Genomic DNA, 17,613 nt, shown 5'->3' with positions numbered 1-17,613 from the left:
CTGCTCAAAACAATTTTTTCTCCAATTTTTTTTCAATTTCCAAAATGAAAAACAGGGCAGTTTCTCCTTAGTGTTTTTTGAATTTGCTGCTAATATTATCCATATAATTTCAGGAATCTGGTGAGAATACAATGTATAAGGTACTTTGATGTGATGTTCTATGAAAGAGTAAGACTTTGGCACTGTAGGATTCAAGTATTTCTGTTCTAGCTATAAAAGGAGAGAGAGCTCTTTTCCTCTCCTGTATTTAATTTGCCAACTCCTTAACTAAGAATTTTTCTGTGGCTCTCTATGACTACTGCCCTTGGGGAACACCTTGAAATAACTTTATGTTGCCTCTTCATGTATTTGCAAAATTCTGAACAGTGCCAGTGGCATCAAATCAATGATCCCTTTTCTTTTAGGTCAATCTGTACTCTGCAATACAAGCTGTCATTTAAAAATAAGGGAGGGGGAAAAAAAGAAAAAAGCGTTACTCCAGGCCCTCAGGGGTTTCTAGAAAAACATAAGGTTTGTGCAAATTAGTACCGTGATGGTGCCATTTGCAGAGACCATGAAGCTGAAAGGTATAAAGTCCTGTATTTCTTTCATTAGAGTAACCAGTGATGGCAAACTGGAGAAGCAGTCTCCAGAAAATGTAAAATTAGAAACTACAATAAATGTGGACAAATAGAAGATTTTCAAAATTAACAAACTACAAAAATATAGAACAGGGAACTGCTGGTTAGATATGTCAATTCTGCTGACGGTGATCTAGTGATCTCAAGTTATGATGGATTTCTCTTTATCCAGCCTTCACTAGCACTGATCATTAATTCTTCTACTTTGCATAGCTATTTACTATCACTTTACGGCCACATTTTAACTAATTTTATCTAAAGTTATAAGATGACCCTGTTTTTACATTTCAAAAAAAAAGTGGCAATTTAGTGCTGGTAAATTTGAGTAGGTATTTTCCAGGTGGAAATGCTTAAGACAGGGATGGAGAAACAATCACTGAAACAACAAGAAAAGAAATGTATTTGTAATAGCTTAATTGTATAAAGAGTTGAACACAAACTTGTCTCAGCTTAGCTAATGATTTGTTGACTGTACACAGGGAAATTAAATTCTTTCAATTCAGCCAGATCTGGGCTCAAACACTTTTCTCATCAAGGCAGCAGATACAATATAAGTGCATTCAGACTCAGCATGTTGCTCCCCCTCAAAACCCCAAAACTCAAACTCACACCACCACCATCACCATCAGAAGACAAATAACACACTAGCCATAAAACATCCAGTGTAGATACCTACCTCTGCACAGGACTCCAAAACAACTTTCTCAGTGGCAGTTAAGAACTGCCACTTTTTTTGGCAGTTTTTGGGGGAAAATAGATAACATGCTTTTTTTCCTCTCCTATATTCCCAATATATTCTGAAACAAAAACCATCTGTATGATACCGTTCAGTTAGAACAGCAGAACTTCACAAAGAAGCAGCAATTTTACACAATGCATTCTACAACACAGTCAGAGATCATGAAGTAAAAAGTCCAGCTCCAGTGAGACAGTGGATTGAGTCCACTAGGGTAGGTGCTAGCATTTCTGATTTGATATGTATTTTCTGGCCCAAGACCCTGAGAGCAGGCAATGGAATCTGCTGAATATTCATAGTTGACTTTCTATTAAGTTATAATGAGATAAACTAGACAGTGGTCAATAGATGGAGAGGCTGTGTGTCAATCAGCAGTTTCTTGAATCCCAGCCAAATTACTACACTCCTTGAAGTCAGTAATAGATTGTGCCTAAAAGACAACCCTGATTGCCTTCCCTAACAAAGGTCCCACATGACTTCAGCTAGCACTCCATAACCATACAGACATAGATGAGTGATCTATACAGTCACAGCTAATTTTTTTGAAGTGATTTTTACGTTTAATTTTATGTGTTTAATATCTGGAAGGAAGCGTATTGAGTAATCAATGTAGGAACAAAAGGACAAGATGTGTCATGTCACATTAGAAAGGTGAGGCAAGGTTTCCATGCAAATGATTTCTCCTGAATATATGCTAGCTCTGTGGAAAAGACAAGGAGGCAGACAAGAGTCTTGCATATAGGCAGCAGTCTATCTTCTAGAGTTACCAGAAAGGAGTTGAACTCCAATATGACACATGACATAGCAAAGTTTTTCAAGTAAGGCTGAGCCATAAAAAAGTACATCTTTATGTTCAAGACTGGAACAAGATTTTACTCTGAATGTTAAATAGATACTATTCTCTTTTCAATTCTTTAAAGTATAATTTACAAGGAGCTTTGGAGGTCCTCAAATATGAGGCACAGAACTGTGAGTAATATTTTGACATCATAAACTATCTGCCATCACAAGGGCATTTTCTTGACTTCTACATCTTCCTTGAGGTGGGAAAGAGCCCTATAAATCTCAGAAAATATTTTGTTCTACAAGTGCACACAAAAATAGACTATAAACAGCTGTACCTTGCTTGAGTGTCAGTACTGTTCTACAGCAATAAATGAAACAGAAACTCAAATTCAGCCAACCAGTGGTTGTCCTCTGTACTTTTATAGCCTAACAGCAGGTCTTGGTTACAGAGTCCCACCTACTTCATCAATTAATTGCTATCCCTGGATTTTGTGGCTTGTTTGCAGATGATATTGCTTTACAAGGCACAGTTTTCAAACAGCTGTGGAAGAATAATCACCATAGCAAGATCTCAAGTTTCTTCTGTCCTAGTAGCTCTCTGAAGCAACTGAAATGATTGCTTCATTAAAAAAAAAAATTATAGGGTAAATATAACATTTTTCTTGGGCTGCAGGCTTTTACAATAAGCTGTATGGATATAGTATACTGCTTAAAAAGATTCAGTAAGAAAAACAAGGACATTGAAGACAAAGGTGGTTTGTTTTTTTCTAATATGACAAATTAAACACAAACTTCATGGATATAATATATACACTGATTGCTAATTACTACTCTGCTGAAAAGTAAGAGACTATAGAAAAATACTTGCTTTAAAACCAAATCTAAGATGTTTTCTCTTTTCATTTTTCTTACAAGTTGATTAAAATGAGACAAGCCAGATATAGCATGATCTCTTACCATTCTAATTAATAACAGGCATTAGGTGTGTAAGAAAGTAATTCAGCTCTCAGATCTGATTTTTTTTTAAAACCTGGCTTTTTTGAATAAAGCACCTATTATATTTAGTCCATCTATACAGAAATGATCTTCCAACCCTACAAACCACCCAGGAGATTTAGCAGTGTCTAAGCAAGCTCAGCTCAACCGCACCGGTCTCACAACAGCAGAACAGCAACCAGACACTTCAAGCCCTCTTACGACAAGTTGTTGATAACCTATGTGTATGCACAGTGCTTTTCTGACAGCTATTCCTCAACACAGAGGCTGGATGACTCTCATATTGCAATCTCACTGAGCACAGGAATCAGATAAGACAGGACAAGAAAAAATATTCTAGGGAACAAGGAGCGCCTGGCTCTCAGGCAGCCTCCAGTGGGATCAAACACCAGCTTTTAGAGGATGAATGAAGTTACTCCTTCTTATCAGAGATGTCTTAAAGGTCTGTCTGTGAATTAGTTAGCTTGAAATTTTTGGATTTTACTGTCAGTTGGCAATTAGAAGAAAATAATTAACTGAATAATAATTTTGAAATAGGCAGGTTTTAAAAAAGCAGCAAAATTCCAAGAATTTCCCCATTCCAACTACAAAAACTTTGAATTTTAGTTATACAATAAAAGAATGCTGAGTAAGGAAGTGATGGAAAAATTTTCAGATAACATTCTTTGGGAAAGACAGCTGCACAAAGATAATGAAGTTGTAACAAATTCTTACTCAACATTAAACTTTTTACTTTTCGCATTACTGCATTTGCAGTCCAAGAAAAACTGATGGAAATCTGGTCTTCATTATGGGACACATTTTTAGTCCAGAGTGCAAGTACAACAAAGACATGGCCAATTACTCTTTTTAATACCATCTCTCCTCAGCATATTGGGACTATACTCTATTTTTATGTATTTCTGTATCCACAGATGACTACACAATTTTATTCCAGCTAGCATTTTCACTAGTAAAAACATATGAATCACAGCAAGGAAAACTTCAAAAATAGCATTAAAACATGAAATAAAAGTCTTAGAAGACTCAGCCTACAGGTATACAAGGCTTCTTTTAAATCAAATTGAGATCTATAGTTAAAACATTGAAACTGATCAGTTACAGGAAGAAAAAAGTGTTTTTCTTACAAGGCTTAAAATCCAGACTATCAGATTGAAAGCTATGTAAATATTGCTTAATAGGCCTAAACCTATTTATTTGACTATCAGTTTTGATTACATGTAATTCTTTACAATTTGTCTTATAATAAAAAATAGCACAATCTGTCACAGTATAATTTGAATTTGATGAAAACCCTCCTCCAGCTCCTGCAAATCCATACTAAAACTGCCTACCATATCTGAAAAAGAGACAAACACAAAAATCACAAATCTTAGCAAATATTCTCAGTATTTTTGCGTGAAAATAAGTAGACAGGAGAGCTCATCACCACCATCATCAGTGTTTTAACGGCAACTAATTAGAAACTTAGACAAATGAACTTAATTTGAAAATTTCAAATACATAGCTGCAAGGCAACCTTCACCAGCTTACTTTGCCAATTAGAAATAATGTCAAACAGCAGCTACAAACAGCAGACTACTGACTTGCCTTATGAAAAGGAAGCCCTGAAGACAAATTAAAATGTAGAAAACCTCACTGTTATATGATTCCTTAAACTAGTGTTTATCTTCAGAAGTATTCTGGGATAAGCTGTTAATGATTTTTGACACAAAAAGAGTCCTGAAACTAGATAACGACTGCACCTGCAACTTTTCTTACCTGTAGATACAAGGGCAAGGAATTCTGACATTACCCAGCAGAAAACATATATTTATGGAAGTGATTTCTGTATCAGAATCAATTTGATTTTTTTTTAGGGATGAGGATTTAAGAAACTTCTAAAATGGCAGTGGTTAGCACAGAATTCTATTCTGCAAAAGCCAAAAACCTGCAGGTTGTCTCAAGGGACAGCAATTCCCAAACCTGCCCATTTCAGGAGGAAGACTTGGCTACCCCAATGTGTACTGACAGAGTAAAACAAAATATCAGCAAGCCAAGGAGTTGGTTTATGTTGTTTAAGAGAGGTGAATGAAGAGTAGCAGGGAACCCTAATACTGGAAGCTAGTTTTGTCCCAATTAGGATAGTCAAGTCAGAATTTTAATATCCTCTGCTGGACCCAGCAGGGTTAGCCAGGGAAATGGGCTATGACCATCAACCCTAGGCTGTGAACTCCAGCACCCTGGGCAGATATACACAGGAATGGGTGAGAAGAAAACAAGGCAAGCTTTGGCCTAAACCAGCATTTTATATTGTTTTAGGAGTGTGCAGAATAAAACAACATACAAACATTTCATAAGATGGAAGATTATTTTAAAGCCTAGCCTCCCAAGGACACCAGGGCTACCACATTACTGTGTGTTTTAGCAGTGTGTGAACTAACAAGTGTTAAGCCTCCTCAGTAACTTCCAGTTTTGACAGAGAAAGAAGTGTTCAGGGCCAGTAGCGGAGGCAGATTTGAATGACTGCTCTTTGTGCCTCCTGCCCTTCTTCCCAGGGAGGCTGCAGCAGGAGCACGGTGGCACTGGCATGCACCAGTGAGCACCAGTGAGCACCAGTGAGCACCAGCACAGCACCAGCACAAACTCTCCGCCAGCAAAGCTGCAGCGCTCACGAAACAGAAACCAGCCCTGCAGGAAACCTGGCCCTGCCGCTTCCACAGATCATGCAGCTGTGCACTAGGGATTTCTTTGTGGGCTTTTCCCCTCCCCACCTTCCATAAAATTATTTGGGGGAAAGTGACTTTGTGCCTGGTTAATAAGAGAGACTTAATTTCAGGTGCCATCTGACCGCATTTCTTGCAGAACTCATATTTCCTTATGTCTCCGTGTGGATGTGAGAAGAACTCAGCATCAAAGAAAATAGAAAAGTTCCATCAGCTACAGACCAGCTTTCTCTAAAAAAAATTTCCGTAAGTTTAATAATATATTGAAACTGATTCAAAAGGTATCATTAATAGATCAAGCCTCATGCTGGCTCAAAGATAAAACATGCTTTCTCTACAAAACTGAAGTAAAGAGTTGACAGGAAAGAGGAAAAGTTATTGACAGGAAGGACAGTGAACAGCTCTCAGCACCAGGATTAAGCCTACCATTTCTTGGCTCTCTCTGTGGCTCTTTCATCATTTCTTAAGTTCCATCCCTAAAAAACAGCACTCAGATGCCATTCAATTGGGTTTTTTATGAAGGGAGACAGCATGGTTCTGTTCTCATAAAAAGAAAAAGTTTCCTATCGTCTGTGGGGTTTCAACAGTCCTTGGACAACAACAAAGCTGTGTACTTCTGGATTTAAAAAAAGAAGCCCTCAACTGAAAAAGGGGAAAAATGTATCCAAAATAAGGATTATTTTCTCTACATGAAAGGGGAGCAGATAAGCTCTATGGTCAAGAATAATGAGACACAAGCTTTCTATTGTCTGAATATAAAACTCTTGGTAATTTTAATAAAATTACAAAGAAAATATGAGCCTGAAAAGCCAGTCTCATGCCAAGTTAGAAGCTTTGATGATAAGATAAAGATAAAACACCACAGGGGTGATCCACATAGGCCCGTATTTTCCCTAAATGGATACTGCTTTTATGAACGAGGCAATGGGGAATAAGCTTTGTGATATGTTAATTTGTTAGGGCTAAAAAGTCATTATACTGAACAAAGGGAAGTGCCACTTTGACACTTAAAACCAAACATGTTTTATGAGACAAGTTGCTTTGACATCAAAATAACATATGTTGTGCGAGGGTAGACACACACAAAACTAAAAGCTAATGTCATAATTTCATGGTACATTAAGAAAAATGAAGATTAAGGTACATCAATATATTATCATATGCGAAGTTTTCATGTGGTGTTGCATATACATAGCAATGAACATTTAAATTAGCTGGTTTTAAGTCAAAATGAATGTTAAACTGTAGCTTTTGGAAATGTTCTCTCAAAGAAGCCTCACAGCAAGAGCTATTCCACTTTCTTATTGATTTTAACTAAGAAATAATTACAATAACAGCTGGAGTTTTCTACTATGTATCAATTTCTATAGTAAACTTGTGTGTGAGTAGATATTAAGAGACAAACCCAACAAATTAGTAAAAAGTTACATGAAAGGAATAAAACGGCATCTGAAATTTAGTCTGACCTCGGTAATGTTCCTTGGGAAAAAAATCTAAATTGTCCAAAGACAAAAGCGATGCCACATTGCTTTCAGAGAGGTCTGGAGATGAAATTCTGGATGAACAGGAAGAACAGACAAACAATGACAGAATAGAAAGTATTAAAAATTACCATTAAAAAAATTGCCTTAGCTATGAGCACATCCTTTTCTTCATTGTTTCAGATACTTAAAAAAAATACTGCATATTGCACTTACATGTTTTCTCATAAGTCTCTTATCTCTGATACCTAAGCTAGTGATTCATAACTATTTGTAAACATTCAGACAAAGATCCTAGATAAGTGTCCAAAACTTACAGCTAACTTTATAATCCTGGGTAGATTAGTAACAACCACAATAAGGGCTGGATGAAGAGTTCTTCTCCAGGAGTAAATGATGAACATTTCTGGAAATCAGATAAGTACTTCCCTTTGTTTCAAAAATAAGCCATTTATAACTTTTGAAATGCTTTATATGATTTTCAGATAACATTTTAACTATTACTTCAAACTTTGTTCAATACTGCAAAAAACAAGATACCCATACAACAGTGGTTCAATAATAATGAAAAAATACGATAAGCAGCAGAAACCATGTAACAGATACAGGGACATGTCAATACAACTTGTGAAAATTTCCATTACTAAAGGGCACTTGTAGTCTAGCCATAGCCTATGTAAAACTGGCAATTGAATATTTATTGAAAAAATACTAATCAATTTCTGATTCTCAGTGGCTGCTTAAAATCCCTACAGGCAAGTGGAGCAACTAGGTATCTTACAGCATCCTGAAGGATATCTCATAAGGAGTAGACAATTGCTCTGTGTTTAACAATTCTGAGAGTTGATTCTCACACACATTTTTTTGGTTACTGCAAAAGATGGTCTGGAACTGGAAACAAACTTCCCTGGAATATGAAAGTTAACTGAAACTCTTGGTGAGATTGTTCCTTGGTAAGATGAACAGTCAATACTCATGAAACATTCGTTTTATGTTGCCAGTCTATTGCTCCCTCCCTCCTTCTGAGTGCCTTTTCCTGCAAGCCACAGTCCACTGATGCACTCCTCCCACACTAAATATGTTTGTATAACTGCTACCTCTTTGCACCAAATCAGACTGGTAATTATTTTTTTCATATTTAATTTCCTGAGTTTTCCATGTTTTATTTCATATTCTACCCTCTATAAGATGGACCTCCTGTGAACCCTTTTCCAATTATTTCAGCACCTTCTATATATACAGTAATGATGAAGTCATCTCCTGAAACTGCTCTCTATATCTGTAGCATTCTATATTAACACATCCTCCACTTAAGATCAACTAAAAAAATGTAGTTGTAATACTGAAAGTATCTGGCAGTGCTTACAGTGGAGACCTTTAAAGTCTTTACAATGTGATATAAACATAGAAATGTTGATGTCTTTAAAACATGTTCAGTCAGAATAAAATTGTGCTTCTGGGTTTTGGGGGCTTTTAATGTAAGTATCTAGACTGCTGGATGAATATTTTTTTGTTTTCAGCATCTGCATTTTTTAAGAGAATGACAATTTAAGTTGCATATCAAGCTATTCAACATTTAATTTGATTACTAAGACCAATGAGTGTCTCTAGACACCTCATTCTAGATTTCCACTTGCAAATTCCACTCAGCTTGTTTCCAGAGTTTTGTTTTGGTCTCTAATGAACTTGAGTACAGAAAAGTTTAATTATGACTTCTACATGACAAAATAAATTACTACAAATTTTTGCTATTCTTACAGGTAGCTACAGCCTACAAATCTAATCTTCACAAACCGAGGTCTTCAATAAACATTGTTGAGTAATACAAGATAGTATTATAACTATCTAAACAATATGAGGCATTCATATTTATTCATGAATTTAATATTTATTTATTTATTTATTTCTATATTTAATACAAGTGATAGTACCAGTAATGTAAGAGGCTGAAGCACAGAATGCTTTTGTTGCATTTCTGCAGAGTTCATGCCTAGCTCCAGCACAGCATTAACATGCTAAGCTTAGAGGCCTAGAGAGTTTCTGAAACACGACAGAAATACACACGAGACATTCAGTTTTGACATCAAATATCCAAGATTTTCCCTGTATTAATGCATATTTGCAAGCTGTTTCACAACATCTTTTATATTTCCATATTAAATATGATAGCTCATTTAAAAAATTGTTTATGCTCTGAACCAAAATCAAAGTTTTTTTACAAACCCTCCAAATCTGTTTTGCTTTTTGAACAAAAAACTTGCTGTAGGACTTTCTCTGTTCACACGGGTATTTGGTGTTTATATGTATATATATATATATATATATATATAATTTATGTAGTCATTACTACGTCTGCTTAGATCAGTTTTCCAAGACTATTTTATTAATAGTGTAAAATTCAACAGATTCCCTTTACCGATTTATCTAGTTTAACAGTCAGTGTGCAACCAGATACCAGTTCCTCTGTGGGAAAGTCTCATAAAAATGCTACAGAACCATAATATCTTCTACATTGGCAACATTTTCCCAAGCAACATAGAAATGCCACATGTTAGTGTAATCCTAATTTGTTCCTATTTTGTTGGCTGTGAGTGTATAATACCAAATAAATATGGTTCAGAAATCACCTCTGTAAAATAACTTAAAACATAAGCACAGACTAGGACAAGTAGTAAAAAAACAAAACCCTTCTGAAATCAAGGAAAAAATCTCCAACTGATTTTAATGATGCTCGTATATTATCCAAGACGTTTTGCCTTAGTGCTTACACAAATAATTATTATTTTGAAATATATTAAATTTTCCTATTTCTTACACTTGGGACAATCACATCAGCCATTTCACCACTGACTTCAGTTTCTGGCCAATTTAGTTTTCTTATTCCCTAACAAACTGTACTGTTTGTGCTTCAGTACATAACACTATTTATTATATTTCAGAAGGTGCTTCCCACTAAATTTTCTAAAAGTTATGTATTAACTACTTATATTGTCCTCAGGTTCTGCCAAATTGACATCAAAGTTGACTTTCTTTCCCTAATAGTGGCTTAATGAAAACTGGGCAGGGAAAATAGGAGCCTTGTGCTGGGGTCTTAGAGCACATTTGGTTCTGCTTCAGTTGAGTTAGAGAAGCTGTGACTGCGAGTCCTGTGCCTGAAGAGAAGAGCAGCAGAAAAGCCAAGCTTTGGCTTTGACAGGGAACAGATAACCAACCCTCTGGGAACAATGAAGCATACACAGTTAAACTGATGTGCCAAGCCAGTGACAGGTAAAACTGAGTTTCCAATATCAGAGCATTTGGAGGAGCCAAGCCTTTGTGAAGTCCAAAACTTGGCAATCTACAAAACAGCAAGAAGCTGACACTTCAGGTCCTATTTTGCTTAAGAAAAGCAAAAGTAAACATCTACTTTCACACCTGCACACTGCACTTTTCCGATGGTGAAGGTCAGCTTGTAACTAGGGAAATGGCTACACAGAACATGCAAACAAGCTTGACTTGCCCTCGGAGCCAAGCAATAGCATTAGGCAAATATTGAGTCAGACCCAATTGCATTGTGCACAGACAGTGAAGCCTGTTTCTTGAAAGCACTTCTGTTGGAGTCTGCACAGCATGTCAGATGAATGATCTCAAAATTAGCACCTGAACAAAATCTTGTCTGCTAAAAAATGAAATGCTGAAGTACTTTTCACAGTCCATGCTATAACATGAACTGTGAAGATTTCAGAGCTCTTCATGTGAATTACATATTCAGACTGCTCAGGGAATCTCTCTCAATACAGACCTGAGAATTATTAAACTGAATTCAGATGTAGAAATGTAAGCTAAGTATTTCTTATGTAATCAGATTTTTGGATACTAATAGTTAGAACATACAGTTTTTATGTGCAAATATTACACTGGAAAGCAATGAGCAATACGTAAAGAGAGAAGTGTCTGCAGAGTTTGCTACTGACAAGCCCCCTAAACCACTAGCTGGAAACAAAATCTACACACACTTTCCTAGTTTTATTCTAAAACAAAATGCTTGTGATGTTGTGCAATGTTGTATAAGCTCTTGCATTCATTTACCTGAAGGAGAGAATAAGTGTGTGCAGTCTGTAAGAATTAAAAATTATTTTGTAGCTAGTTTGCCTTATGAGCTCTAAAATACACTCTTTCTTATTGAACTGTATTTCAATGTCATCTTGGAGTCTTTCATTTGTCTGAGCTCACACACAGGAAAAAAAATTTAAATGTTCACATAAATAATGCCAGGCTTTTAAAGGCTATTAGAAATTCAGTCACATGAATTAAGAATTTATGTAATTTTCTCTTATAAGAATAATGACCATTACAGGCTCCTATTTAATGCAAGAAACTAAATGAGTGATTTTTCTGGACAACAAATGTCTGTTATTTAGATAGATACTTAATTTTGGAGACCAAATTAACACATCTGAAATTGAGGTCACTTTAAAACCTAATTGAGATTACTTGCAGTACAAGGACTATTTATTTCCTGTATACCACAATTCATTAATTAAGTTACACATAAGGTTAAAATGTAAGTACTTAAAGAGGTTAACTCCGCTTGCTTATTATGAGTTTCTACTAATAACAAACATGTTACAAAACAAGAAGCTTTTAATCTAAACAAACCCAAACATATTCAGGTAAGGGATTGATTTTTTGGTAAGAAATTGATCAGAGAAAATGACTTAAATTAATATGGAATTAGGTATAAATATAACATACTTTTATGTATAAATATATCATAATTTTCTCCAATTACCTCTATTTTATATATTTGAAATGACAGAATCACAGAATGGCTGCAGTTAGAAGAAATCTCTGGAAAAGATCTAGTCTCCTGAGTTGGAAATTCCACAACCTCTTGAGCAAACTGCTCCTGTGCCTAACCATCCTTGCAGTGACAAAAAGGTTCATGTTTACATGGAATATCCTGTAATGCGATTTACAATTTACACTGTATAAATTTACAATTTTCTAATGTCTCTAGTCCTGCCACTGGGTATCACCAAGAGAAGTCTGGCTCCATTTTTACCATGCCCTCACCATCAGGTCTGATCAGATCCTCAAGACTTCCCTTCTCCAGGTTGAGCAACCCCAGCATCCTCAGTCTCTTCCTGTATGTCAGATCCAGTCCCTTCATCATCCCAGTGGCCCTTTGCTGGCCTCAGTCCAGCATGCCCCCACTGGATGCCACTCTACACCTTTCAGATTTTATTTGTTCATCTTACTGCTCAAAGCCATGCCTGTTATGTTAATTAAGAAAATCTAATACTTAAGTATTAACTACAGACAGTTTTCATAGCTTTTGCTTTGTGTTTGTTCTCCTTTTTATAAGCAAACTGAACCAAGTATACCTCTGAATAAAACACGATTAATAATAGAATGAGAAGATATGGGAATCCGAATATTCTCCAGGTTAAGAAACAAATACTGATCAAAGTCAGACTAGACACACATTTTGTCATGATCAGACTACCATGTGAAATGAAACATCAACACTTTTTTAATTAAAACATTTTCACATTCAGGGTGTGTATGTGTATTGTTCAAATAAGAGGGAACAGTATCAGATAAAGTAAGTGATGGCAATCTAAGAACTATGGGGCTCCTTGAAAGACAATCATAGTAGGGGAAAGTGGTATTTACCCAGCCTTACAACATACAATTTTCCTTGCAAGCACTGTGAAACACCACGTGGAGTTTTCCCTGCAAAACATACAGCAAACATAACAGCAAACATTATGCAGGAAAACTTAAGGGGTCTTTATCAACCCATCAGTTTTTGGAGTGACATACTCAATACTTAAAGATAAAAAGCTTTCTGGAAAAAAGAGGTCAACTGTACCTGAGGGGCCACAAAAATATTATCCACTGTCTGTCAAGCTCCTTTGGTGCCATTCTGATCATAATTAACAACACTGACCAGTTGATTGTGACTGATGTGCCCTATGACTTGCAAGCTGCAGTGGAAGGCTGCTACTCCTATTGCCAAATCTTACCATTATGTTTTAATTTAGACTCCATTTCTGAAAACAAAATATCATTGCTGCAGGCTGAAGGATACACAGTTTAAGAAATGCAACTTAGTTTTCAAGTATCCAGAAAACGTGTTGAAATGCAATTATTAAGGTCAACAAGGGTAAGTATAGCCCAGGAGTGCAGCACAGGCTGGGATCTAGCCAGCTCTGGGGAGCAAACCTGTAGAAGTGGAGCTGGGGGTCCTGGTGAACAACAAACTCATGAACACATGAGTGAACATTGTGCTGCTGTGGCAAAGAAGCCAATGGGATGATGGGTGGCATCACAAGGGCATTTCCAGCACAGAAAATGAAGTCAATTTCCCAATCTACTCAGTGCTTGCCAGGCCACGCCTACAATACTGTGTTCGGATATGGTTCCTTCTACATTAAAAAGACGTGGGCAGGCTGCAGAAGGTCAGGAGAAAGGCCACAAAGAAGATCCGAAGACTGGGAAGGCTGCCATGTGAGGAAAGGCTGAGAGAACTTGTTTGTACAGCCCCGAGAAATGAAGGTTTAGGGGAGACCTCATCACCATGTTCTAGCACTTAAAGCATGCCTTGCACAGAAGATGCAAGAAGATCCCTATTTAGAAGGATTTCCATGGAAAGGACAGGGCAATAGGTACAAGTTAAAGCTGGAAAGATTCTTATTGGACACACAAGTGGAAGATTTTGCACAATGAGAAAAATCACTCATTGGAGTACTCTTTCCAGAAATGTAGTAGATTTACCAGCATTGAGCACTTAAGATTCAGGTAGGCAGGGTGCTGAGCCATCTTGTCTAGACAACATCTTTGCCATGAACCATTGGAACAAATGATCCTTGAGGTCCCTTCCAATGTAGTGTTCTATGATTCTATTAATTGGCTCATGTCACTACATCAGGAAATAATTTTAGTGTATTTTTCACTAATTTCAAATTTTCCTTTGCAAGTGTTCTTGCATGTTCTTCACTTTGAGTTCCATGGACCATCTGACTTGACTATCTAGGTCCCTTACTGCAGTACAAATTTCCCTTTTGAAAGGAAAATTTTGACTCCTCAAAGTTACTAATAATATTTAATTGAGTTAAATTTTAAAATTAAAATTAAACTTTTTCTATGGTTAGAATATTATTTTGGATATAAGGAAAAAGTGTTTAAAGAGAATAGAGCACAGATATAAAACTGATCACACTGAAGCTAGGAACCAAATTCAGAGTTCACTTTCAAAACAGCTTGAGTGTAATGTAATCTTTCATAAATCTCCAGAAACTGATATGAAATCGAAGGCCAGGGATCACACATCTACAAGGACAATAACAGCATATAAGAAAATATAAATATTATTTGAGGTAAGTTAAAGAGATATATTTGGGAGAGAATCAAAAAACGACATTCAGGTAACTGGCAAATGGCATAAACATAGCATGGGCACACTCATAATACATCATTTAGTCTAACACTGCATTATAGAAAATGAATAAATAGCAGTTGTCTCACATCTGGACTTCATTTAAAACACTGCAATTTTCCTCATGAGGACTTGTTAAACTTGTGAAGATAAGCATGAAGATAAGCATTAATAGAAGAATTAAAAGTTGGCAAGGAACTGCTGAAGGGTAAATGAAAGGGAAGGCAGTGTTTAAAAGGCATAGCATCATCTGAAAAGGAAGTTATGAGCACAGTTCTTTGGTGCTCATTTTTAAAACTACTTTGGTTAAAAAAAAAAAAAAAAAAAAAAAAAAAAAAGGCAATTGTATCACAGCACAGGAAGAGTGATCACAAAACCAGCCCTGAATAAAGCTAAAATCCAGAAAACAAGGGTTCTTTTTAAACATGCAGGCAACGAGACTCTGGAGCAGTCTTCAGGGGAGAAGTTGGGACAAATTTTCCCACATTCTTTTGTTAATGAGTCGTCCTCAGTTGAGGATAGTGCATCACTGAGAGAAAAGATGCCTTCTAGATTCTGTGACAGTTTAAACGGATTTTGCTTTCCTTTACTCTCTTGTACTTTTGCAAAAAGGCTGGTGGCAGACACAGAGGAGCTTCCTGCCAGTTCATTGAATTGACAAATCAGTTAAACTCCCCTTGTTCTTGATCCCATGAGCATCTACAGGTTCAACCAACAAAGCATATTGGCAGACATTTGTGGTGGGATTAAAGTAAGGCAACAGAAGAAATGTAGATGAACTCAAGTGGAGAAAAAAAAAAATCATTATCTTGCTACCAATGACAAAGGCAGCTAAAAAAATTCTTACAGGCAGAAGCCTGAGAGACAACAGGGGTCCACTTAGAAAGACTAGGGAAAGCTCTAAAAATCTGTTGCTACATCAAGCATTCAGAGGCACACAAACACCACACTGAAAAAAAAAAATCCTACTTAATGAAACAACAAAATAATCTATTAACTTCCATTCTGAAGTAAGTATGAAAAGAACTTGTAATAAAGCTATAATCTTTTGGCTCTAATGAAGAGCATATTACTGGATTGAACTAATAAGGAATACATACAGGAAGATGTGCTGCCAAGCTCATGACCTCCTCTTTTTCATCATATAAAACCTATATTCCACAACTCAAACTTTTCTGATTTCAGGTCTACTTTGATTTGAAATTAATGTTTTTCAGCCTTGAAGGAAGGATTGAGAACCTTCAAACTCCACATTACTGCCTTCTGGCCTCTTACTACAGTTTTTACTACCTGGCTATTTTTAGGTGCTTATGACAACAAGGAAGAAAACATCTCTCACATTTTCAGTAGAAGTGATGAATACTGAATTATTTTTAGGAATGAAATAAAAAAAAACAATGTTTGCTTCACACCATGACAGTCTGCAATGTAGCTGGATTTTATTTACTGATAAAAGCCCTGGATGCCACAGTATGTGTATATGATAACCTTTTAATGCAGAGAGTTGGAAACAGTCACAACTATAAAGCAAACAAAAGAAGCCTTGTGCCTGGGTTTTTAAGTGGGCAATTAAGTGCATCATATATAGAGACAAGTAAATATACTTACTATTACATAATGCTCAAACTTGTAGTTTTCTTGAAACAGTTCTGCTGTTTCATATCTTAACCTAGTGTTCTTCCAGTCATTTATACAGCATTTAAAGTGATTTTGTCTAGGAAACACCATTTAATCTAATTTGCTAAATGACATTAATATTTTTAATTTTATTTGGGCAAAGTTCTTGCCTTGTGTCAAGAAAAGTAAAATGCACAATTTTTCATCATGGATGCCATATAAATAAGATCTTAACACAATTCTGATTGCCTTTTCTTTTTTTCCCCTTATTACTTTTTCTCTACAGGAAATATTTTCCTGTTTTGTTATGAAAAAGGGATAATGTACCTCTGCCTTAGTGTAAAAATAGAGAGAGGTATTTCCAAAACAAAATCCAGAAAAATTTTGCAGATAAGCTAGACAAGAGTTCACAGAGGAAAGACGCCTGTCCTCTAAGAATAGCATGGTTTAATCAGAGGGACTAAACTCTTCCAACTTTTTCCTAGTTACCCTGGGAGATGCTAGGTGGCAAAGCTGCTAAAATGCTCTCTGACGGTTCAGTCTTCATTCATCATATACTAGAAAATGAGGTAGGTATTGAATGCTAAATTTTAATCAAATATAAAAATAAAAAACACAACAGTTATTGGCCAAACCCTGTAGCTGGTGATTGGCTTTTTCTTCTTTTTTTTTAAATAATGATGTTATTACTGCATCATTACCATCAAAAAAATACATATGCTCATCAACAAAACCTGACACACCATGGAAAGTGTGTAGCTGTCATTTAGCTTTACTATATGTCCCCAATGAAAAACACATGTCCCAAACACTTAGAAAAAAAGTTAGAACTCCCATATCACTCCAATCATAACAATCAATTTTCCTCTAATTAAGAGTCACCAGTGATATGCCAGACAAACAAACTGTCCCAAAGGAAGAGTGGAATGTTCTTAAATAGTGAAAGCAAAGAACAAAGTATTTCTTCTACCTCACCAACCTCTTTGAATATAAACTACACACTGCTGGAGAAAGCAACTAATTTCAATTCCTTGTAGAGCTCATTAAGTAGATAAAAACTCAAACAGCGTATATGTGTGCCTACATATCCTCTACAAAAAGACCCCAAAACAGAATGCCACCTCATAAATTATCTAAACTGCTCATATTCTCAATAAAATTTGTTTAAGGACCAAATGAAATTGTCTTACACCAGTCTACTCACCAATATCCTCACCACAATCATGTTTGTTTCTTGTTTAATAATAAA

At 36.0% G+C, this 17,613-nt stretch overlaps 1 protein-coding gene across 4 annotated transcripts in view; it reads right to left on the bottom strand.

Annotated features, from left to right (window-relative positions):
- ASCC3 (activating signal cointegrator 1 complex subunit 3) overlaps nt 1-17,613 on the bottom strand; it is a 252,815-nt gene that overhangs the window by 213,980 nt on the left and 21,222 nt on the right. The window contains exon 1 of one of the 4 annotated variants that reach the window (XM_033512858.1): nt 1,297-1,422. The exons of the other annotated variants lie outside the window; for them this stretch is intronic. The gene's annotated coding sequence lies outside the window, so the exon portion shown is untranslated. Of the gene's footprint in view, nt 1-1,296; nt 1,423-17,613 lie in introns of those variants that run through there. 4 annotated transcript variants of the gene reach the window in all.

Source organism: Parus major, chromosome 3 (genome assembly GCF_001522545.3).
Source record: "Parus major isolate Abel chromosome 3, Parus_major1.1, whole genome shotgun sequence".
In the NCBI taxonomy this organism is placed as follows: domain Eukaryota; kingdom Metazoa; phylum Chordata; class Aves; order Passeriformes; family Paridae; genus Parus; species Parus major.
Note: the sequence above shows the minus strand (reverse complement) of the source record. Positions and strands in the feature narration are given on the sequence as shown.